This window comes from Perca fluviatilis, chromosome 14 (assembly GCF_010015445.1).
Source record: "Perca fluviatilis chromosome 14, GENO_Pfluv_1.0, whole genome shotgun sequence".
NCBI lineage: Eukaryota > Metazoa > Chordata > Actinopteri > Perciformes > Percidae > Perca > Perca fluviatilis.
This window is the reverse complement of record NC_053125.1, coordinates 29,953,551-29,978,249: the sequence shown is the minus strand read 5'-3', so window position 1 is coordinate 29,978,249 and position 24,699 is coordinate 29,953,551. Positions and strand designations below refer to the sequence as shown.

Here is a 24,699-nt window from a genome sequence, read left to right as displayed (position 1 = left end):
GACATACATGTAAAGACTATCCAGTGTTAGCTTCTTATGACCTTCAAGCAGCAGTGGTTACGGTTTCAAAAGTTACAGAAACTGGGGCAAATACTTGATTAGTTTCCAGATATTTAGTTTCTGCTGAAACCACAAACAGGTTTTACACCTGTGACACAAGAGACTTTGCAGATAGGCATCTAACATAAACACCTAGACAGGTTTATGGAATTTAAATCCTCAACAGAAACTAGGCTGGTGCCATGTGGGCCACCCAATGCAACAACACACAGACTGTTCTCATGCAGCTAAACTAATTGATGTGGTGGAGACTTGGGGAATGGAAAAGTTGCTGCACGTGTCAACAACAATGAATGAAACATTGTGGCTGCTAACTCTCCCAGAAGGGTGGACATGGACTTAGTCAGCTGATTGTTAACTGTTAATAAGCGGTTAACTTCGGGTGGGCTATCGGTTAGGAAAAAAAATATAAATATGCATACCTATTAGGATAAGTAGATGTAATATTTTACTCGAACATAAAGTCCTGTGGGATTGAACGTGTTGTTTGGCTCTGAAGCCCAAGTAGTTGTGTGAAGTCACTACCTTAAGAAATCAAAAGCAAAAGGCTATGAATCTGAAGAAATTTAGGTATTGCCCTTCTCCAACTGACCATCCCCAAAATGCACCAGAATACAGGAAATCACATCTACCAAATTCAAAATTTTCTGGGGGAGCACCCCAAGACCCCCCTCACCGTACCAACAGTAGGGGAGGGTCCATATGCATCTGTGCCCAGGGGGACAGTAGTTCATAATCCGTCACTGTGTTAATACATAACCTCACTGTATTCATTAATAATGTAACATTATAGCTAGCATTTGTGTCAATAATCGTCAAGCACAAGTGACTCCGTGTGGCAGGAGGGGGCACCCAAATCTAATTCTGCTTAGGGCCCCCAAAAGGCTCGGGCCGGTGCTGGGTTGAATGCACTTATTGTAAGTAGTTTAGGATAAAAGCATCAGCTAAATAAATGTAATGTGATGCAATACATAATACTAGGTGTGTCTCACTTTCCATGGAAAGACACTGTTAACCCATTCAAAGAGTAACCACTGCACCTCCAGGCTCATAAGAAGCTAACAGCATGGATTTCTCTGAAACTCTGAACTCTTGAAGTGTGTTTTGTTTTTCTCTGACACACAGCAATGTATGGTCACCTTATGTGATTTAGTTGCATTAATTGTAATGTATTGCATTACATTACATTACTTTAGCTGATGCATTCATACAAAGCTACATACAAAGAGTGCATTCAACCATGTGGATACAACCCAAGATTGCAAAAATAATGCAGGTACATTGACTTCATTAAATATGCTGGACTGTTCTACATTAAGAAACACTCAGAGATAAGTTCAATAAGGCCTCTGTCTTGTTAAAAGGGTCATTTTGTAACACAATGACAAATTACTTATTTTGAGGTTGGGGAGCTTGTTGTAACCACAGAGTTATGGTCATTTGAATGGATCATGTTGCTGTTGTAAAAATAATACATTAAAAATAAATAAAATCAAATATATGTTTTCATACCACTTGGTTTTGTACATATATAATGTACAGTCATTCTATTATATTCAAACCATTACTATTTTAGAAATTTGCTTTATACCAGGTTGTAGTTGTAATAGTGGGTGTATGTAAATGTGATAGAAGCTACTTCAATTATTATAAAACTTGTTAGCCTGAGTAATGGTCTTTCTGTTAAATACATCTATGCCTTTACCTGATATGGTTTTCTGTTAGTGCTATATCATAGGTGCAAGACATTTTTCAGCAGTTACCAAGTAATAATTGCACTAAAAAAAAATAGACTGGAATCTATCTTTATAGTCTTTATAGTTTTATTTCCCTGTAGGTGTGTCTCACTTTCCATGGAAAGACACTGTTAACCCATTCAAAGAGTAACCACTGCACCTCCAGGCTCATAGAAGCTAACAGCATGGATTTCTCTGGAACTCTGAACTCTTGAAGTGTGTTTTATTTTTCTCTGACACACAGCAATGTATGGTCACCTTATGTGATTTAGTTGCATTAATTTTAATGTATTGCATTACATTACATTACTTTAGCTGATGCATTCATACAAAGCTACATACAAAGAGTGCATTCAACCATGTGGATACAACCCAAGATTGCAAAAATAATGCAGGTACATCGACTTCATTAAATATGCTGGACTGTTCTACATTAAGAAACACTCAGAGATAAGTTCAATAAGGCCTCTGTCTTGTTAAAAGGGTCATTTTGTAACACAATGACAAATTACTTATTTTGAGGTTGGGGAAGCTTGTTGTAACCACAGAGTTATGGTCATTTGAATGGATCATGTTGCTGTTGTAAAAATAATACATTAAAATAAATAAAATCAAATATATGTTTTCATACCACTTGGTTTTGTACATATATAATGTACAGTCATTCTATTATATTCAAACCATTACTATTTTAGAAATTTGCTTTATACCAGGTTGTAGTTGTAATAGTGGGTTTATGTAATGGAAGCTACTTCAATTATTATAAAACTTGTTAGCCTGAGTAATGGTCTTTCTGTTAAATACATCTATGCCTTTACCTGATATGGTTTTCTGTTAGTGCTATATCATAGGTGCAAGACATTTTTCAGCAGTTACCAAGTAATAATTGCACTAAAAAAATAGACTGGAATCTATCTTTATAGTCTTATAGTTTTATTTCCCTGTAGGTGTGTCTCACTTTCCATGGAAAGACACTGTTAACCCATTCAAAGAGTAACCACGCACCTCCAGGCTCATAAGAAGCTAACAGCATGGATTTCTCTGGAAATCTGAACTCTTGAACTGTGTTTTGTTTTTCTCTGACACACAGCAATATATGGTCACATGTGATTTAGTTATGTTTTGCATTACATTACATTTATTTAGCTGATGCATTCATACAAAGCTATGTGCAATGAGTGCATTCAACCATGTGGATACAACCCAAGATTGCAAAAATAATGCAGGTACGTCGACTTCATTGAATATGCTGGACTGTTCTACATTAAGAAACAATTAGAGATAAGTTTGATAAGGCCCCTGTCTTGTTAATTGGCAGCACACTGATTTTGGTTTAGCAACAGGATAGACTGATGTATAACAGAGTTCTCGAGCCTGTTGTGTCTAAACGAAGGGACTCTAAATCACCTGTTAGAAGGCAAAAGTTGGTATTCATAATTTAAAACATAAAGAAGAATACTTGGATAGATTCCAGTTTATCTTCCTCTTTCAATGGGTTAACAGTGTAGTTCCACAGAAATTGGATTGAAAAGGAGATGGCAACAGATAGAAAGACTTTCCATGATAAAGCTGCTTCTGTGGAAATAATACTTGAATAGATTCCAGTTTCACTTGGTAGCTGCTGGGAAATGTCTTGCAACTATGATCTAACAGTCAAGAAAAATAATCAGATATACACTAATGAGTCCATGCACACTAATAATCCCCTATTATTCCTAATATGAAAATATTCTGAATTTGATAAGAGTCATGTAAACAGCATATTCTGTTTGCATATCCCGAAAAGGCCGGTTTCAAAATTAATACACAACAAGTGGGATATGCCGGTCTTATTCAGGTTTTAGAAGCATTCTTATGTATGCAGCAAATTGGGGATATACGTCTCAATCTGGGTATTTGCACTAGTTTGGGACAGTTTACGGTAGTGGTGGGTGGAAAATGAAACAAGTGCAATCTGTATAATTTAAAAAAGGCTGTAAGATACAGTGGTAACACAACAAATTATACAAGCAAATTCTTTCCTGGGTTTTAACTTTACAATTAATTAAATTCACAAATACAATAAAGGGTCATGAAAATTCATTCAGATTCAGCAATTCGATCATGCATCCACCTTAATTATTAAAAGTATTGGTATGCGCAGGAGTATGCACGATACTGGCCCTGTATTTACTTGGTATCGGATTGATACCAAATATTGGAGTATCGCACATCACTGCGGCGTGTCAGAAAAAAACCAAAAAATACTTCACGTGTTCAGAGTTCACCAAGATCACCTCAAGATTGGTAGCACAGAGATCCTAACCCTAACACATCATTACTTGTGTGTGTAAATATATATATATATATATATATATATATATATATATATATATATATATATATATATATATATATATATATAAATGAACCACAGAACAAATACAAATAACAAATAAAACCATTGGTACATATGGCTACAAAATGTAACGCACTGCAATTCATATGTATTCCACCTATTTATTACTGTATGCACCACAAGGTCTGCCGGCTTTATAAGAGCACGATGGCCGTGTAGGGAGGAGGTTGGGTTGGTAGATGGGTTGTTCATAAAACACAGGGCTTTCAATAGGGGTGTTGGACTGGGCATGGAACTGGGACTGATTCATTTAATTTAATTTAATTAAATTTTTTTAATTCATACTGTTTATTGATCCCCAGTGGGGAAATTACAATTTACACTCTGTTTGTTAGAAATCACTACACACAGGCCTGAAATACACAAAGACATGCTAAATGGAGAGATGTCAAGAGTGAGTGGGCTGCCAGTGCTGGACCAGCGCCCTGAGCAGTTGGGGGGTACGGTGCCTTGCTCAAGAGTAGAGCTGACAGTGCCCAGGAAGTGAAGTGGCATCTCTCCAGCTACCAATCCACACTCTGTACTTTGGTCCATACTGGGACTTGAACCAGCGACCCTCCGGTTCCCAACCCAAGTCCCTACGGACTGAGCTACTGCCACCCAGGTCCCTCATGTGAGGAGGGGCCCAAAAAGATGCTAGAATGAATAGCTGCTGGATGCATGGAGGGGCCCAGAGAGAATGCCTTTCTAAAGGGCCCAGAATGTTGTGCTTACGCCCTGCTTTCAAACTGAGGCGCGCAGTTGGTGTCCCGGAAGAAGTTAGGGGGGAAAACAAAAGACTCTTAACCAGGAAACGGGTGTTTGGATTTAACGTAGATTTACCGTAGAATTAAAGGGAAATTTCACCGCTGGAAAGCTGAATATATCTTTAAATTGGGTCACTAATGTAGTAGAAATGTGAAAAGAAAATTGAAATTGGTGCCTTCTAGGCCGAGATAAGACAGAAAATTGGCTCATATGGATGAAAGACACCAAATCCCAGAATGCACTTGCTTTGCTGCTGTATGAGGCCACCCTGCCAGCACGCCTACCCTTTACAGACAGACAGTGAGACGATCAACTCAACAAGTGTGTACACATTTAAAACATGCTTTTTGGGGCCACAGCTGATACATTATCCGGACTTCTTTCAGCGGATTGATTGATAGCTTCAGAGTGAACAGAACTGTGTCCATGGCAACACTCTGCTATGCATGGCAACGGTGTTATTTCCTTAGCAACGGTCTGTTATCAAGAAATAACAGACCGCATTCTACATTAGAATTCAACCAAGCCATGTATTAAGTAAGGAGTAATTGCCTCAGGTAGGGGCAATAAACAGTTTGATATGCCCGGCTTGTGGACCGGATTACCTTCCACAAGCCAGGCATATCAAACTGTTTATTGCCCTGCCTTTGAGGTGATTATCCCGTTTATTCTACTTCTTGGTTGCCAACATAATAAAACAATTCAAATACTTTAATAATTATGCTTTTTCTTATTCGGTATTGCATGCTTTTGAGTTCATCTCCCTCTAAAAAAATAGTCCCCTTTAGAACTACGGTGAATAACGTTAGCTCAGCTCAGTTTCTATAGCAACCACACATCAAACATGCATTCCTTATTCCAAATAAATTTTATTTGCAGTAGCCTACATGTATAACAAAATTATTGATTCATTTATGTGTAATAAACTGGACATTCCCATTGATTGTAAAATGGGACATATTGAAGGGCATAGGGAAAGATGAATCGGACGATAGGTTGCCGAGAGGATTGCGCAGCTTGAGGAGGAGAGATGCTGCGGAGGCCTGCTGGGGTGCAGACAACACCTGACTCCAAACTTTTTGTCCGTGTTGGATGGGGCCCAGTAGCTTTTTGAGGTGGATTCACACCTGCAAAAAAATTATAAAAATGTACTTTTGCAGTAGGCTTCAGGTTATTATTACCACAATGAATTTATAACCTAGGCTTAGGCTCACCTGTGTCCCGTTAACAGACATGATTTGTCTGGACTCCAGCCCGCCCTCAGACAGCCGACAGACAGCCGCTGCTTCTAAGACTGTGGTTGGTGTATCTGGTGGTCATACCAGCTGCTTTGGACAATCGCTGGAAGCATGTCCCCCAGGTAGTTCTTCCCCATCGGCTGTGTGGAGTACCAGAGATGTGGTTTGGGGGTCCTTTAGTGGATGGAGGTAGAAGGCGGTGACACCCGGAGGACGTCTGGCGAGATATTTTTGAAGCTCAGGACTGGACATCTGGGGTTGCCTGGCTCTGCATACATTGCGCCCGGAGGTTTTCCTTGTTTGGGTCATTTGAATATTTGTGGTTCTTCGTCCCGGATTGAACGACAAACTAACGTATTCATCCCGGCGTCATCCACTTTTATGGCGAATGAGGACGCAGTCAGTTCCCGAAGTGCCCTCCTGCCTCGCCTCGCCAAGCAAAGCTGGAGGTCAAACCAAACTTTGGAAACTAGACCTAACGGGGTGTCCGGGGAGAGCTGTGGATTCACGCAGCAATTTTCCCGTCAGCCTCGTGGCGCGGGGGATGGTGTTTTGCCTTGTCTTGGCCATTCTTTTGATGGGTTTTTATTATGGATTTGAACACCCTGTTGCTTGTGGTAAACTCACTGTCCGAATATAAATTGAACCTTGAGAAATGACGGTTCAGTGAGGCTCTGATGCCGGTCATCGTTGCCACACTGTATGGCGCCGGTTTACTGCTTTTTTGAACTGTAGCATAAAAACGTCTTAACAAATCGTTTAGTTCTTCTGCGCTGCAGGTGTCCGGGTCAGTTGTCAGTGTCAGTCTATCCTTCTGCTGGCTCTTCCACTCGGTGAAAACCTTCATAGCAAAGGCAGTTGCCTTTTTGTGTTTGATTCCAGGGCCCCCGTCTTCAATTGTAAGCAGCTCCTCATCTGTCAGATCTCGGAAACGGGTACCATGGGCCTTGTCTTTTTCTTTTGTCATGTCATCCTCGTACGCTCTTCAACCAGTCCTCAAATGTCTTCCCTACTCCAAATATATTAAAATGGACAATGAATTTGTCCATTTTAAAAGCACTGTAATATTTAGAACTAGCCTACCACGAATGTTAGCTCAACTGTAGCTCAACTGTAGCTGCGTTAATAGTTTTCTAGTAACCACACAAGGCTGCATCTGATCACTAACGTTAGTTTAATAAGGTAGTTGCTACATTGTATCTCGCTTGCAAAACTATGTATCGACTGACCCTCCGATAGATTTCAGACACTTTTTAGAAACTTTTTTTAAACAAGGTTTATTTTACAATGGACCTCATGTTTGAAATTTCTGTGATAGAAAAAAATACAAGCAGCGTATTGATCTACTGTTTGATGACGCTGTACTCAGTCAGCGGGCAATACACAGCGGGCAATATGCCGGGTTAATGCCCTCCTCCCAGCCAATCAGAATCAAGCATTCTTAAACGAAGTAGAATAAAAGAAGGCTAACACATAGCTACTAGCATTAGCTCTTGGTGGGCTGTGGTATAAACATCGAGTATAAACACAGCCCGTACATTTGTGTGGGATGTAGCTAGAATTGTCGGCATTTTACAGTCACAAACTCTAGTTGGATACAAATCACCCCATTTCTGCAACAGGCAGTCCGGGGTAACACAGCCCACCTCCACTAGTAGTCTTACCCGGTGACAGAGCAGCCGGCTGGATTGTCCACAGCAATATTTCCACAACAACATAAACACAGCACAGCAGTCTCTGAACTTGCGTTGGGAGTTTCGTTGAAGTTGGATGTAGTCCAGTTTGTTTAATGAGCGGACACTTGCAAGCAGGATTGCTGAACAGATGGCTGGCAAGCGTTAGCTTTCCACCGGCACACTCGTTCAACGCTCCCCACTGATGAGGTCACTTTACCGGCCACAGGAATCGAGCACCACCGCTGGTCTCCGTGCAGGCAAAGCTTGCGTAGTGTGTCGAGTATTGCGTCCGTAATAAAGCGTCCTGCATATTCTCCGATGTGTTCCAATGTATCCCGGTGGTACACGTGTGCGGTAGTTTGAATGCACATCATTGTTGTTCTAAAATTTCCGTCGGGATGAACAGTTTCTGCTCCTGCTGAGAAGCTAAGGATTCAAGATGGCTGACACTCGTTTTTCCTCGGCAATCTCTGGAAAAAGCCGACAGTCCAACCCTCTTTGGGCTATGCCGGAAGTGGCTCCTAATACAGGCTGTAGTCTTTGCCTCTGGGCAAAAACCTCAGATGACGCAAAATGCGTCATTTTGCGTCATCTGAGGCGCTTTCCAGACCCACAATACAGAGAATCTCCCCCCTCAGGGGGACATGAGGGAGGGAAGCATGGTCATTCAAAAATACTACCAGGTTTCTACTGATACAAAGCTTAATGCTAATCGGTGAAGTTTCCCTTTAAGAGTTAGGTGGGTGATGCTATTAATTGCATTGTCTGTACTCCTCCCCTGCCTATAAGCAAACTGGAGTGGATCTAGTTCAGTGTTGACTTCAGATTTCAGTATGGATACCACGTATTTTTCTAAACATTTCATGACAACAGAAGTTAAAGCCACCGGTCTATAATCATTGTTTTCTGTAGGACAGGGTTTCTTTGGAATGGGAATAATGGTAGATTTTTTCCAGAGAGCAGGAAACAGATGGGAATCTACAGACCTCTGAAACACAGGGCACCATGGAGGGGTTAGCTCTGCAGCAAAGGTCTTGAGAAGAAAAGCAGAGATGCCATCCGGTCCTGCAGATTTCTTTTTACATACATGGCTGAAAAGTGACTGAATTTTGAGGGGATCAACTACTAACCTAGAACTGGGGTCAGTTGTAAATGACTGTAGTACATTATTACATTCCAAAGAGTAGTCCTGTGTATCAAACCTCAGAAAGAAATCATTAAATTCATCTGCTTATCATATGTTGTGAGGCCCTTTCTAAGTGTTGTCATATTTGTAACAGATTTCATGGAGACCATAGAGGCAAAATTTTTGTTCTATGACATCCCTATGTTACCTTCTTGCATCCCTTAATGACTGATTAAGCTCCCTTTGAACTGATTTCAACCCCATCCTATCATGATTCCTAAAAGCCATTTTTTTCCAGTTAATACAGTCCTTTAACTCTCTGGTGATGTATGGCTTGTTGTTAGGGTAGATTGTAATAACCTTCTTGGTGGCCACACAATCCTCACAGAATTTAATATAATCCGTAATAGTGTCAGTGGCCTCATCAATACCCAAACCATGAAAAATGTCCCAGTCTGTACAGAGAAATGAGCCCTTCAGTGTCTCTATACTGTCTTTAGACCATACAGTCACTGTCTTAGTTAGTGGTTTACTGCTCTTCAAGACAGTCTTATATGTAGGTATTAGATGGAGTGTATTATGGTCAGAGTTTGACAAAGGGGGCTTTGGACTGGCCCTGTATGCATGTCTTATATTACTGTAACATTTGTTCAACACACACTTCGTATGGGCCGGGTGCCATAATTGACGTATTGTTCGAATCCAGGAAGGGAAAGTTCCAATTTACAGTGGTTTAAATCTCCAAGAATAAAAAAACCAGGGCTCCCAGAGTGTGTTGCAGTTGGTGGTGGACACAGTCTGCAACACGAACTGCAGCTTCGGGCCGCATCCGCTGGGTGGCACATATGCTGAGCAAATTATCATATTGCACGCCAAACTCCTGGAGTTTAGAGGTCTTAGAGAAATGCACAGCAGTTCAATATCAGGGCTGCACACAGTCTCTCTCACAGAATAGTTCCTGCACCAGCTGTCACTCACAAACACACAGATACCTCCTCCTCGACTTTTTCCCCCAAAGTTTTATTTCTGTATGTACGGACAAGGGGAGAAACCCTCCCACTCAATCGAGGAGTTAGGGATGTCTTCGTGGAGCCAAGTCTCAGTAAATACCAGCAGGCCCGCGTGGCCGGTCCCCCACGTCGGCCTGTATGAGTATGAGGCGGGCGTTCGACGCTAGCAGCTAGGTGAGCCGAGAGTCTCTGAAGTAAAGGCTGGACTACAATAGAGCTGTTTGGAGCAGTTTGTGAACAGTGTTTTCTGTTGGAGATGGTAAGTCCCTTTGGGGGGACTTTGGGCTTTTCACTTTGTAAACCTATAACCTGCACAGAAATATATGTAAAACAATAAAGGAAACGGGAAAAGCAAAAACGCATAATATGAGCACTTTAAAGCTGCAGTAGGTAAGATTGTGAAGAGCCAGGACTTTGCCAACAAATTTGGACATTGACAACTTCTCAGTCCCTCCCCCTTTCTGCTGCAGCCCAAACCGTCTCCTAAGCCCCTCCCACACAACAGAGTTTGACAGAACTGCCGGCATGTCAGACAGACAACATGTTCAATAACTAAATACTAACACAACGTTAACTTTACTCACCAACAGTAAAACGATGCTAACTAGCAGGCTAGCGTTAGCCATTTCAGCATCACATCAGAACGACCACTGTGCTAACGTTACTATCATCCTCACCAACGTAGCTTTGTGGACTTTTGATGACTAATAACCAAGTGAAAGATAAATCATTCACGGTAATTATGTTAGCTGTTGAGAGGAAATGTGGCTACATCTGCATCGTTCTTCAGATCTTTAAAATCCTCCGCCAGCCACGCCACCTCTGAAAAGCCACTCCATTATTCACGGGGTTTTGGAAAACTTTTCTGCAGCTCATGCCCTGGGAGAAAAGAAGCTATATATGCGTGTGCCTGAGCAGTGACTGACAGGCAGATAGACCACCCTGTGGCCCTGATTGGAGAAAATCGACCGGAGCGGTAGAATTTTGCCAATGGCCTACAGGCTGTAGGAGGTGCCAGAGGAGCTGTCTTTTTATTTTTTTTATTTTTTTACATAATTCACGTAGTTCTACTGGAACATAGGGTCAGTTTCAGCAAATATGACAGAAAGTTAGTTTTATAAGACTTACCTACCTGCATCTTTAAGTCTCTTAAAGGATTTTATATTTTGGGGATTTCAGTTTAACGTTCAATTACTTGTCTGTGCTTTTCTGTTTTACCATATTTATAATTAATAATAACTGTATTTGTTGTACTATTTCCATATTTTCTTTAATAGCATGCTTCTCAGATTTCATTATTCTTTCCTATTGGGGGTTAATTTCTACCTGCAGAGGAGGTCCTACCTAATATGTTTTAACATTTTTTAATAAATATTTTAAAGATGACTTGGTTGTCCTTTATAACTTCTTCTGCCTTATCTATATTTTTAATAATTTGATTGTACTTCTTTCTTCATTGCTAATATATTATTATTATCATTATTATTATTATTATTATTATTATTACAAATTGAATTACTTACCAAATGCATAGGTCTTATGCATTTTACTAACAGTAGTGGTTTTATTCTATGATGTATTTTAAATAATTTTTGGTAATTTATTGTGACATTTTTTACCTGTTTAGCACTTTTAAACTTACTTAGTACGTATTGCTAATTTTTAATGGTATGTGTATATTTTAAGTAATTCAGACATCATTTTAGATCCTTTAAATGTTTTTATTTTATATTTTGAGGTTAAATAATATGTCTTTAATATTGGGATAGAATTTCTTTTTGTATTGCGACGCCGGGCTATTTATTTACAAAACTCTCTCTTTCTAGCTAGCTATATATATATATATATACAAGTGTGTTTTAACTAAACTGCACGTAAGCCCAAATACTCTTAATATTTCTGTAATTCAGTGATGAATTAATTAAAAAGTTAAGATGAAAACAAAATTTAAAGACCAAGCCAACAGAGTGAACTGTGAGCTGAACTGAGCATGTGTAAAGAAAGAGAAGGAGCTGTGCTGCCACCTGCTGGCTGTCTGACTCAACTGATCTGATGCTTTCATCCAAACACATTTTTACAATGAGCGTCTCATTCCCACTCTCAGCAGTGATAGGGAGCTGATGTTAAAGACACTGACTGAACTGAGAACTGAAATACAAACCCTGTAAAAGACAGAAAGCAACGCAGATCAATTTCATGAAAAACTACAGATTTATTGTTATAATATAAAATATTCAGGATTACAGAGATAGCTGTGGCTGGCAGTAAAGGAGCAATGATTTCATATTGAATATGTTTAAATCATAATTATATCAAGACGGCCGGGGGAACTGTTTCTGATCTACGGAGATTTCAGCTTCTTTTCTGATCAGTTCAGAAGTGATGCTCTCTGGTGACAGCGGTGATGTCATTCTCAAATTCATCATCCAATCCCTCCTCAGCCTGGGTGGCCGAGGTCATCACCATGGCAACAGGTAGGCCTCTTCCTACAGTCAGAGCAGGTTAGAAAGAAAATTTAGATAATTGATCAGCTGAAGAGTTCTGTTAGAGACAACTGTCAACCATCAGCACCAGGTGGGTTGAGAGAGTTACCTGTGGTCCTGCCTCGATATAAACACACCATGATGAAGAAGATGCAGATGCGGACAGAACACCACCAGGTGGCAGACCAGTCTGATCACAAGGGGGAGGGGGTCTGAGGTTGGTGGGTCTGTAGTTGTAGGTTTCTCTGTAGAGAGAATCAGCTGTCAGGTGAATATCTGGATGAATGAACTCCTGAAATCAAAGTGCTAACCTGCCTCCAGCAGTGTACGATTCCCAGGTACCTGGTGGATGAACACACTGTGGTCAATTAGTAGTATACTCCCTCCATCAGTATGCACAGGAGGTCTGGTACAGTCCACTGAGTCAAACAAACAAACAAAAAACAGCATGTCATCCATTCACACACAGCTTCATCAATACTGACTCCACAGTCTAATCTTACCCCAGGAACAGTGATGGTAATTTATTACTATGTTACGGTTGCTCCCTCTCTGGACTCACACCAGTAAACTCCACTGTCCACTGGGTCCATGTAGTTGATGATACAGGAAGAACCAGCAGGTCTTCCCCAGCCATCTCCACACTGAGTCCTGGTTTTTTCTGGTTGTGTTCCTCCTCAGAGTCCATCCAGCAGAGCTGTCGTCCTCCTCACAGCTCAGAGAGACAGACTGTCCTTCAAACATCTGAGAGCTGCTGGGACTCACAGTCAGAGAGGCTGGAGGGAGGAGGGGGGGGTTTAGAAAACACTAAATGACCTGAGAGAAGAAGGTCTGAAACGCCAAACTTGTTTCCTAATATTTGTGATGAATGAATTTTTTTTGTTTTTTTTTAAACCAGCAACAGAAGTGTTGAAAAAAAGTTTTTTGACCCAGAAACAGAAAAAGACACCCACCGCACACACACACACACACACACACACACACGACACACACACACACACACACGCACACACACACACACACGAACAACACACCGCACAACACACACACACACACACACACACACACACACACACACACACACACACACACACACTGCGATTACACACACACACACACTGAACACACACAACACTCACACACACACACACACACACTGAGAACCCACGCACACACCACACACACACACACAGACACACACAGGCACACACACACAGATGCACACACACACAGACACACACACACACAGATGTACACTCTTGTAGCTAAGCGTATGGGGCTCTCGATACGTCACCCCGTGTATTGTTGTGATTGGTCGTAGTGTTATCAAATTGTGTGCAGTGAGATTTTCAAATGCACGCTTGGTGATGGGGCTTTTCATTACTTCGATGCCAGACCCTTAATCATCTTTGAGATTTGGGTCTGGATTTCAAACTCTCTATTTTATTTAAATAGGTTTCATTCTACTTTTACCGAAGAGGAAAAAAGTTGCATGGTCCGACAGGGAAGACACAAACGAGAGGCAAAAGACAACACACATCACAGGACACAAAACAGACACACATACGCTTGCGCACAGACAGACACACACAAGGACGCCACACGTACACTCACACACACACACACACACACACACACACACAGAGACACACACAACAGACAAACACAAAGATGCACCACACACAACACACAGACACACACAAACACACACACACACACACAGACACACACACACACAGAGACACACACACAAAAAACAGACCAAACAGACACAACACACACACACACACACACAGACGACACACACACACAGACACACACACACACACAAACACACACACACAGAACACACACAACACAGACAAACACCAAACACTGAACACACACACACAGACACACACACACACACACACACACACACACAGACAGACACACACAAACACACACACACAGACACATAGACACACACAAACACACAACACACAACACCAGACTACCACGCACACTTACACACGCCAAACGCAGACACAGATGCAAACACACACGGAACACACACACACACACACACACAAACACACACACAGACACACAAATAAACACACACAAAAGACACACACAGATGCAACAAACACGCTGGACACACAACACACACACACAAACATGAACAAACACATACAGACACACGCACACACACAACAAACACACACACAGCGGTATCAACACACACTACGGCTGAACACACACACACACACAATACACACACACAAGACCAAACACAACACACACAACAGACACACACACACACAGACACACAAAACAAGACCCAAACAAACAGACACACACACACACACACACATACTGAACACATACACAAACACACACACATACACAGACACAAACACACACACACACACACTGAACACACAGACACACACAGACACACACACACAGACAGACACACACAGACACACACAGACAGAAACACACACACTGAAAACACAGACACACACAGACAAACACACACACTGAACACACACACACAGACTGAACACACTCACACAGACACACAAACACACACAGAGACACACAGACACACAAACACACACACACACAGACACACAAAAACAGATCCAAACCGCAAACACACCACACTACACGTACACAACAAACCCCCACAGACAAACCCAACACTGAAACACACAATTTACCTAGACACACACACAGACACCACACACACACACACTGAACACACACACACAGACTGAACACACCAACATAAACACCAGACACAAACACACACACAGACACACACAGACACGCTACACACAAACAGACAGACACACAAACTGAACACACACAGACAACACCCACACAGCACATACAGACACACACACTCACGAACACAACAATAACACACAGACTGAAGACACCTACACGCAACACAAACACACACAGACACACAAACAGACAAGGACAAAAAGACACACACGGAACAAAGAAACACACACAAAGATCGGTACAGCACATACACACACACAACAGACACACACACGGACACACACACAGAACACACACACACACACACAGACACACACAAACACACACAGACACACAGACCACACGGATGCACACACAGAACACACACACACACAACACACAGACCACGCGACACACACCTAGACACACACAGACTTTTAACCAATACAACACACAACAGACACACACACAGACACACGCTACGCAACACTGCACAGACCGCACACACACAGGCAACACACACACGGATGCACACACACACACAAACAACACACCAGATGCACACACACACACACAGACACACACACAACCACAGACACACAGCACACACACATACCCACACACACACACAAACACACAGATACACAAATACACACACACACACACACATACCCACACAGACACACAAACACACAGATACACAAATACACACACACACACACACAGACACACAACAACAGACCCAAACAAACAGACACACACACACACACTGAACACACAGACACACACAGACAAACACCGAAAAAACACACAGACACACACACACATACACACACACAGACAGACAGACACACACAGACCCACACAGACACAAACACACACACACACACAGACAGACACACACAGACCCACACAGACACAAACACACACACTGAAGACACACACACACACAGATACACTCACACATACACACACACACACTGAACACACACACACAGACTGAACACACTTCACAGCACACACACATGCAACACACACAGCTTACACACACAAACACACACACACTCATTTCACACACAGAGACACTCAGACAGACACACACACACAAATACACACACACAGACACACACAAACTGAAAACACAAACACACATACGACCTTGGCATAGGCACAGGCTAATTACTGATCACTAACATAGGCACAGGCTAATTACTGATCACTAACATGCTAGTTAACATTAGTCATTAAACCTAAACAGATAATGGAAGTCCAAACTGTCTGTGAGCTTCTCCTGTACTATACGGTAATTCCTCTACTGTGTGACAGTAAGTCTCGTGGTTATGACCCAATCGTTAGCCTAAATGCGTCTGCTACGGAGCCATAACGTGAGATACAAGGTAATGGAGCCCTTTTATACATTGTCGTGTTTCTTTAGAAATAAACAACGGACATATAGAGTCTTTAAACGCTTCAGATGTAAAGTATTAGCTGTCAAAGTGACGTGAAAAAAAATGGAGGTCAGCCGAATGCATATGGATGTGTTGGTGTAGGTAGCAGTTACAACATGGCGCTATAGATGTAGCTCGAGTTCTGGACAGTGTTAACCCTTGCCTTACTTGTCTGCAATCTACCAGTTAGCTCCTCTGGTAGCTAAGAGTTTAATCTACCAGTTAGCTCCTCTGGTAGCTAAGAGTTTAATCTACCAGTTAGCTCCCTCTAGTAGCTAAGAGTTTAATCTACCAGTTAGCTCCTCTGGTAGCTAAGAGTTTAATCTACCAGTTAGCTCCTCCTCGGTAGCTAAGAGTTTAATCTACCAGTTAGCTCCTCCTCGTAGCTAAGAGTTTAATCTACCAGTTAGCTCCTCCTCGTAGCTAAGAGTTTAATCTACCAGTTAGCTCCTCTGGCAGCTAAGAGTTTAATCTACCAGTTAGCTCCTCTGGTAGCTAAGAGTTTAATCTACCAGTTAGCTCCTCCTGTAGCTAAGAGTTTAATCTACCAGTTAGCTCCTCTGGCAGCTAAGAGTTTAATCTACCAGTTAGCCCTCCTGGTAGCTAAGAGTTTAATGTACCAGTTAGCTCCTCTTGTAGTTAAGAGTTTAATCTACCAGTTAGCTCCACTGGTAGCTAAGAGTTTAATCTACCAGTTAGCTCCTCTCGTAGCTAAGAGTTTAATCTACCAGTTAGCTCCTCTGGTAGCTAAGAGTTTAATTCTACCAGTTAGCTCCTCTCGTAGCTAAGAGTTTAATCTACCAGTTAGCTCCTCTGGTAGCTAAGAGTTTAATCTACCAGTTAGCTCCTCTCGGTAGCTAAGAGTTTAATCTACCAGTTAGCTCCCTCCTGTAGCTAAGAGTTTAATCCTACCAGTTAGCTCCTCCGTAGCTAAGAGTTTAATCTACCAGTTAGCTCCTCTGGCAGCTAAGAGTTTAATCTACCAGTTAGCTCCTCTGGTAGCTAAGAGTTTAATCTACCAGTTAGCTCCTCTGGTAGCTAAGAGTTTAATGTACCAGTTAGCTCCTCTTGTAGTTAAGAGTTTAATCTACCAGTTAGCTCCACTGGTAGCTAAGAGTTTAATCTACCAGTTAGCTCCTCTCGTAGCTAAGAGTTTAATCTACCAGTTAGCTCCTCTGGTAGCTAAGAGTTTAATCTACCAGTTAGCTCCTCTGGTAGCTAAGAGTTTAATCTACCAGTTAGCTCCTCTGGTAGCTAAGAGTGTAATCTACCAGTTATCTCCTCTGGTAGCTAAGAGATTAATCTACCAGTTATCTCCTCTGGTAGCTAAGAGATTAATCTACCAGTTAGCTCCTCTGGTAGCTAAGAGTTTAATCTACCAGTTAGCTCCTCTGGTAGCTAAGAGATTAATCTACCAGTTAGCTCCTCTGGTAGCTAAGAGTTTAATCTACCAGTTAGCTCCTCTGGTAGCTAAGAGTTTAATCTACCAGTTAGCTCCTCTGGTAGCTAAGAGATTAATCTACCAGTTAGCTCCTCTGGTAGCTAAGAGTTTAATCTACCAGTTAGCTCCTCTGGTAGCTAAGAGTTTAATCTACCAGTTAGCTCCTCTGGTAGCTAAGAGTTTAATCTACCAGTTAGCTCCTCTGGTAGCTAAGAGTTTAATCTACCAGTTAGCTCCTCTGGTAGCTAAGCGTATGGGGCTCTGGATACGTCACCCCGTGTATTGTTTTGATTGGTCGTAGTATTATCTAATTGCGTGCAGTGAGATTTTCAAATGCACGCTTGGTGATGAGTGACTTTCATTACTCGATGCCAGATCCTTAATTCTTTCAGATTTGGGTCTGGACTTCCAGGCTCTCATCTCTATCTTAAATAGGTTTCATTCTACTTTTACGAGAGGAAAACAAGCTGCATGGTCGACAGGAAGACAACACGAGGCTTAGGTGTGAAGAAGGAACTTTAGAAAAGGGAAGCTGTGTGGTTTAGTGCGCCCCAAACTTCAAGTAGATTAGTTCTAATAATCTAACTATAGAAAGGGGAACATATCATCTCTGCCGGGTGTAAACCTTGTATGTTCAAACTCGTTGTTTTTCAGGAAATGAACAAAATGCTCATTTGAAAACATTTTATTGAGCTATAATGAAGTCAGACAAAATCAACCCGTCCCTGTTTGACTATGTGTAACCCTGTGTACTTTAATATAAAGTGTTCTCAGAGTTTATACTGACCTTGGTTTGTTGTGCTGCTCAGCAGTGAGGTCAGAACTGAAGAGAAATGGACCTCAGGTTAGTTTGAGTTTGTGATACAACAAGACATTTAAAGTTTAAATAATAAATGGAAATAATACAAAAACTGTCTGTAACATCATCTACACAACATTTCAAAATGACTCGCATCATTTCTTCTCATAAATTTGTTATATTTACATTCAGAAGCAGTTTTAGCCAAACAACAACATTTAATTTTGTAATTCTTTCAGCTGATGGTTTTAGAAATGCTCAAAGAGTTTACTTACAGAGTAGCTGCAGTAGAGATGTGTCCTCCATCCTAACAGTTGGTGAAATGATGTCTACTCTTTGTTCACGTCATAGTCATAGCATCACATGAACCCTCCTCCTTCCTCTTTGTCTGTAGCTCAGTGTTGTGGTTTCCTCTGCACACACTATGTTTAGTTACAATGAAGCACATACATTCACGCAACGTTTTTGCTTTTTGCGATGCTTTTGACTCTTTAAAAAAACGTGTTGTCACTTTTTTCAACTTAAAGGCACTTTTTACATTATGTGTGATTTTGTACCTGGGTGCCTGATAGTCCGTCTCTGATTAACCACTGAAATGTTGTCAGAAGGATATAAAAATAAACTGTGTAGCTGCCAACGTGACATCATGACTTCACCTAAACATACACGGCACTTTCTAAAGCCAAGTGGTGCGGACATGACATGCGGGACACGATCCCGGTCTCCTGGGTGAAGGTCGGTGTGTCCAACGTGGATTTCCCTCTCATACTACTCGCTACTCGCGCTACACACGCAATCGCAAGGTAATGTAAGTCAATGGAGGCCGACGGAGTTGATAAACACGCTAAAAGCAATTATGCGTCTCGATAACACGCCAATAATGGCACACGAATTGGCGTGTCATACACAAAACAAGACTTTCACGCATAGTGAATCACGCTGCCAAAACAAGTGGCTCACCACCCATGCTCCCCTATCTGAGCTGTACAATCGCTCAGTGATCAGGAAAGCCAACCTGATCACAGAGGACCCCTCTCACCCCCTCCATCACTCCTTCCAGCTGTTACCATCAGGCAGGTGTTTTAGGGTACCATTGGCCCGAAAAACATCTACAAGAAATCCTTCATCCCATCTGCTATAGCCATATTGAATAGCACAAAATGAACACCACAGTGAGCTGATACCTCAATTAACCCCATGTCTTGTTTTTATATGTCTGTATGAATGTCTCTTCGTAACTGGGGCCTTGTCAAAGACAATTTTCTGGAACCCAGAGTAACAGACAATAAAGTCTTATCTTATCTTATCTTATCTTATACATTTTATGAGATCAGTCTGCTGCACACTATCAAACTACACATCAAAAATCAAATCAGGGTTTGCACATGAAAGGAATGTGCGTTGGTGTTTTGGTGCGGTCAAAATAACAATATTTTGCAATAGATCTGCATTAATGTGACATGTAGTGTTCATGGTACGAACGGAGACCAGCTGGAGGCGTACAGGACCATAGGGGTCCTCTGGGTCCTGGAGGGCGACTGATTGCAGCCAATCACCTTCTCCGCTGAGTGAATGATACGCTGCAGTCTGCCCTTGTCCTTGGCGGTGGCAGCAGAGTACCAGATGGTCTCAATGGACTTGATGTAGAGGTGCACCATTATTGTCTTTGGCAGGTTGAACTTCTTCAGCTGCTGCAGAAATTACATCCTCTGTTGGGCCTTCTTGATGCTCCCACAGAAGACTTTTTTTTTGTTTGATTTCAAAAATGTAGCTTTATGAATATGGAACTTGCCTAATAAAATAGAGATTTACAATATTACATAAATTCCTATCTTTACATTCAAAATATGTAATGTTTCCCTTCAATTGTAATTGAATCTCTACACATCTCTAGAACAACTGTTAAGAGGAGACTGCGCGAATCAGGGCTTCATGGTCAAATAGCTGCCAGGAAACCACTGCTAAGGAGAGGCAACAAGCAGAAGAGATTTGTTTGGGCCAAGAAACACAAGGAATGGACATTAGACTTAGATTATAGAACTCAGCTGGAAGGACGGACGAGTTCCTTTTAATGCAGCTCAGCGTGACGTCTTCTCCCTCCGTCACAGGGAGGACAGGACTCTGCAGGATCACTGGTCCACCTCAACACAGAGACAAACTACAGCATGTCATCCATTCACACACAGCTTCATCAATACTGACTCCACAGTCTGATCTAAACAAAGACAATCATGTTTAAATCTACAACTACAGCATTTGATCAATGTCAGCTCAATGTCAGAGGATAAATATAACTACACAGACAAAGAATAATTAGAAGAGAACTTGGAAAGCGCAGACGTCCGCCAAAACAACACATTCTCTCTCCCAACTTTCCAAAATTCTGACACTTGTTCAGGACTCCTGGGCGTCCTTGTCAACGTGCAGGGTAAAACCACTAAGTTAAAAGATGAATGTTTCAGTGACATGTGTGACAAGAATGGGACTTGAACCCCGGTCTCCTGGGTAAAAGTCCCGTGTTGTTTGTTTGTCTCTCTGACCGGACCGGCAAATTGAAGGAGAAACCCTACATATGTCATGTAATTAAAACAATAGAAACATCAGGCGGCCTCTCTTTTCATAAACCTAACTAAGTTGGCGTCACTTTCAACGCTCTAGGTATCACTTTGGCATAATTTTATAAGGTGCAGGGTAAACCAATAAGTTAGGTTTGCGTGGTCGTGGACCTCTGAATTTCTGTAATTACGCGCTGCGCTTTGAGTTTCATCCGATGAATCACTTTATATATAAATATGTTGGAGAGTTTCTGTGTGTTCCTTGTTTTGCTGATTTAGTTTGATGAACGCAAATGTTTTTGTAATGTAAAAAACAGCTTTTTAATTTAACTCTGTGATGTTTGATAACTTGACTGTTACTTGTTTGCAGGCAGCACTTTACCAACTGTACCTGTCACAGTTTGTGCCCCTCTTTTCAGACTGGCGTTTTTCACGTTGAGGTGTGACTTTTTATTTTCACGTTGAGGTGTGACTTTTTATTTTCACGTTGAGGTGTGACTTTTTAGGCTTCAGGTTTGACTGAGGGCCGTCCCTTTGTCTGAGAAGCCATGTGGTGGCCTCCTGTGCCCCATTTGTCTTGGGGGTCACAGGCTCTCTGCTCAAGATCAGCTTAAGCCATTGTTTGGTTCCAACACCAGTCACACTCTCCTCTTTTCAATAGATATAGACTCTTTATATACTAACATTGAAACACCACTTGACCTCTCTGCCATAAAACACATTTTTAATAAACACCCAGAACCATCCAGACCCGACAGCCACATTTTACAGTTACTCCAGATCACACTCACCAGAAATGACTTCATTTTTAACAATAAACACTATCTCCAGCTTTGTGGGTGCACAATGGGCCGGAAGTACTCACCATCATACGCTGACATCTACCTGGCCCATTGGGAGGAAACAGTAGTCCACCACAATCTCACCATCAAACCTTTGCTTTATTTCCGGTACTTGGACGACATTTTCGGCCTCTGGGACAACACCCAACAGACCTTTTTGACTTTTCTGGACATCCTCAACTCACATCATCCTAAAATGAAACTCAAACATAACCTAAGACCCGTTACAGTGGAGTTCCTCGACACACAGGTCTTCTTCCACAGCTCCAGCGATCAGACGAAAACACTAGCCACCAAAGTTTACTTCAAGGACACCGACCGCCATGCACTTCTCCATAAGACCAGCTATCACCTTAAACACACGTACAGAGGCCTCATTAAGTCCCAGTTGAAACGCTTCCATAGAATTTGCACCTTCCCGGAGCTTGTGGAGGAGACCACTAGTACACTTTTTAGTGCGATGAGGTTGAGGGGTTACTCGAGGCGCTTCCTTAGAGGTATAAAGGCGGAGGTCAACAGCGGTTTAACAAACAAAGAAAAAGACATTGTTTTCCGGTCGTCTAGCTCGACCCTCGTCCCCCTGGTTATTACCTTCTCAGAGAGTCTGAACTTTAAGAATGAGTTTTTATTAAAGATTTGAGTTTGAGGTGTTTATGGAACAATTATCACTCAGTACAAGTGCAAATAACACTGCTGGATTTAATCCTCATATGGTGTGAAGAAATGTGCGTGAGGCATTATTTTTTAATACTTAAACATATTAAGAGGAGCCTAACCCTTATTCCCACATGTACTTTCTGCAGTCTGACTTCAGTTCACCACCTCACCATCTGTGTCGCCAATTCCTATTTTGTCTCCAAAATGTGCGTACGCATGGGTCAGAGTTTGCGTGGAGGACCGCACATTCTCCCGTCAAGTTTGTCTTTTATAAATCACAACCTTTGCGTGGGAAGTGGCGTACGCACGTTTTCAGCCCCGTTTTGTGCGTACGCCACTTTTATAAATGAGACCCCAGGACTCTCAAACTGTTCAGAGCATCATGGGCCTGGAGAGCAACAGAGCCTGGACCACTGCTCAGCGTCGGGCAGCAGAGAGGAAAAGGATCCATCTTTTAAAAACCATAGACCCTACTGGTCTAAATGAAAACTACTAAAATGGATCCACTTCTCTTTTTTAATCTAAGTTTTACAGGGTATATTCAGAAATACTTCCTCCCACTCCTCAGGTTTTATCTGGACCTCTTCTGCAGCGCTTCATACCCAACCTCTTAACTGTTTTTCCTTCATTTTCTATTTGATATGACTTTTTTATTGCTTTAATCCAGTGGCTCTCAAACTTTTTTCATTAATGTACCCCCCTGTGAAATATTCTCTGTGCCAAGTAGCCCCTGACCAGCGCAAAGCAGTTTTTTGGGGAAAAAAAGCCTGTATAAAGAGGTACATTACAGCGCCGCACCACCCATGTCTGATTGACTAAAGAACAACTTTGTAACTGAAAAACATTTAAATGCTACTTCAAATGTTTAAAATACATTACAAAATGTACTTACTATTATAGCATAATTTTTCAGGGAATTATGCATGACTGATATTTTTAAATTAACATATTAACTTGAAACTCTAGTGGTAAACATACCCCTATTTGAGAAACACTGCTTTTATCTATGGTTATGATTAATAAAAAATGTGTTTGTTGGAATATTTCCATATTTGTCTTTTATAGCATGGTTCTCACATTTTGAGGGGATTAATTTCTACCTGCAGAGGGGGTCCTACCTAATATGTTAATATGTTTTTATGTTTTTTTAAATAAATATTTTAAAGATGCCTTGGTTGTCCATTTTTAACTTGTATTCTGACTTATCTAAATTTAAATAATTTGATTGTACTTCTTTCTGTATTGCTAATAATAATAATTATTATTACACATTGAATTTCTTGCCTCACGATATGAACATGATAATACCCATGCCATTGGTTTTATACATTTTACTAACAGTGTGGTTTTATTCTATAATGTATTTTAAATTATTTATGGTTATATATTGTGTTGCACTTTTAACTTTTTAAAGCCAGACAGTATTTTAGACCCTTTATATGTTTTTATTTTATTTTTTGAGGTTAAATAATATATTTTTAATATTGGGATAGAATTTCTTTTGTATTGTGCGTGCCCCTCGCAGCGCCCATCCTGGGCATTGTGTTTTAACCCAAACCTAGCCCTAACCTTAACCTGTCTCCAATAAGACCCTCATCATTTGGGACACTAAGTTTATGGAAAATAATTTGGGACACTAAACTGCACGTTAGCCCAAATACTCTTCAGATTTCTGTAATTCAGTGATAAATTAATTAAAAAGTTTAAATTAAAAACACATAATTTA

General features: G+C 41.3%; 1 long non-coding RNA gene across 1 annotated transcript; it reads right to left on the bottom strand.

The window, feature by feature from the left end:
- Positions 1-13,211: 13,211 nt before the first annotated feature.
- On the bottom strand, positions 13,212-19,295 carry LOC120573008. The gene is made up of 3 exons (XR_005641582.1): positions 19,195-19,295; positions 18,908-18,943; positions 13,212-13,250 (listed from the first exon to the last, which is right to left on the bottom strand). It is a non-coding gene; the product is annotated as an uncharacterized LOC120573008 (long non-coding RNA).
- Positions 19,296-24,699: the final 5,404 nt, after the last annotated feature.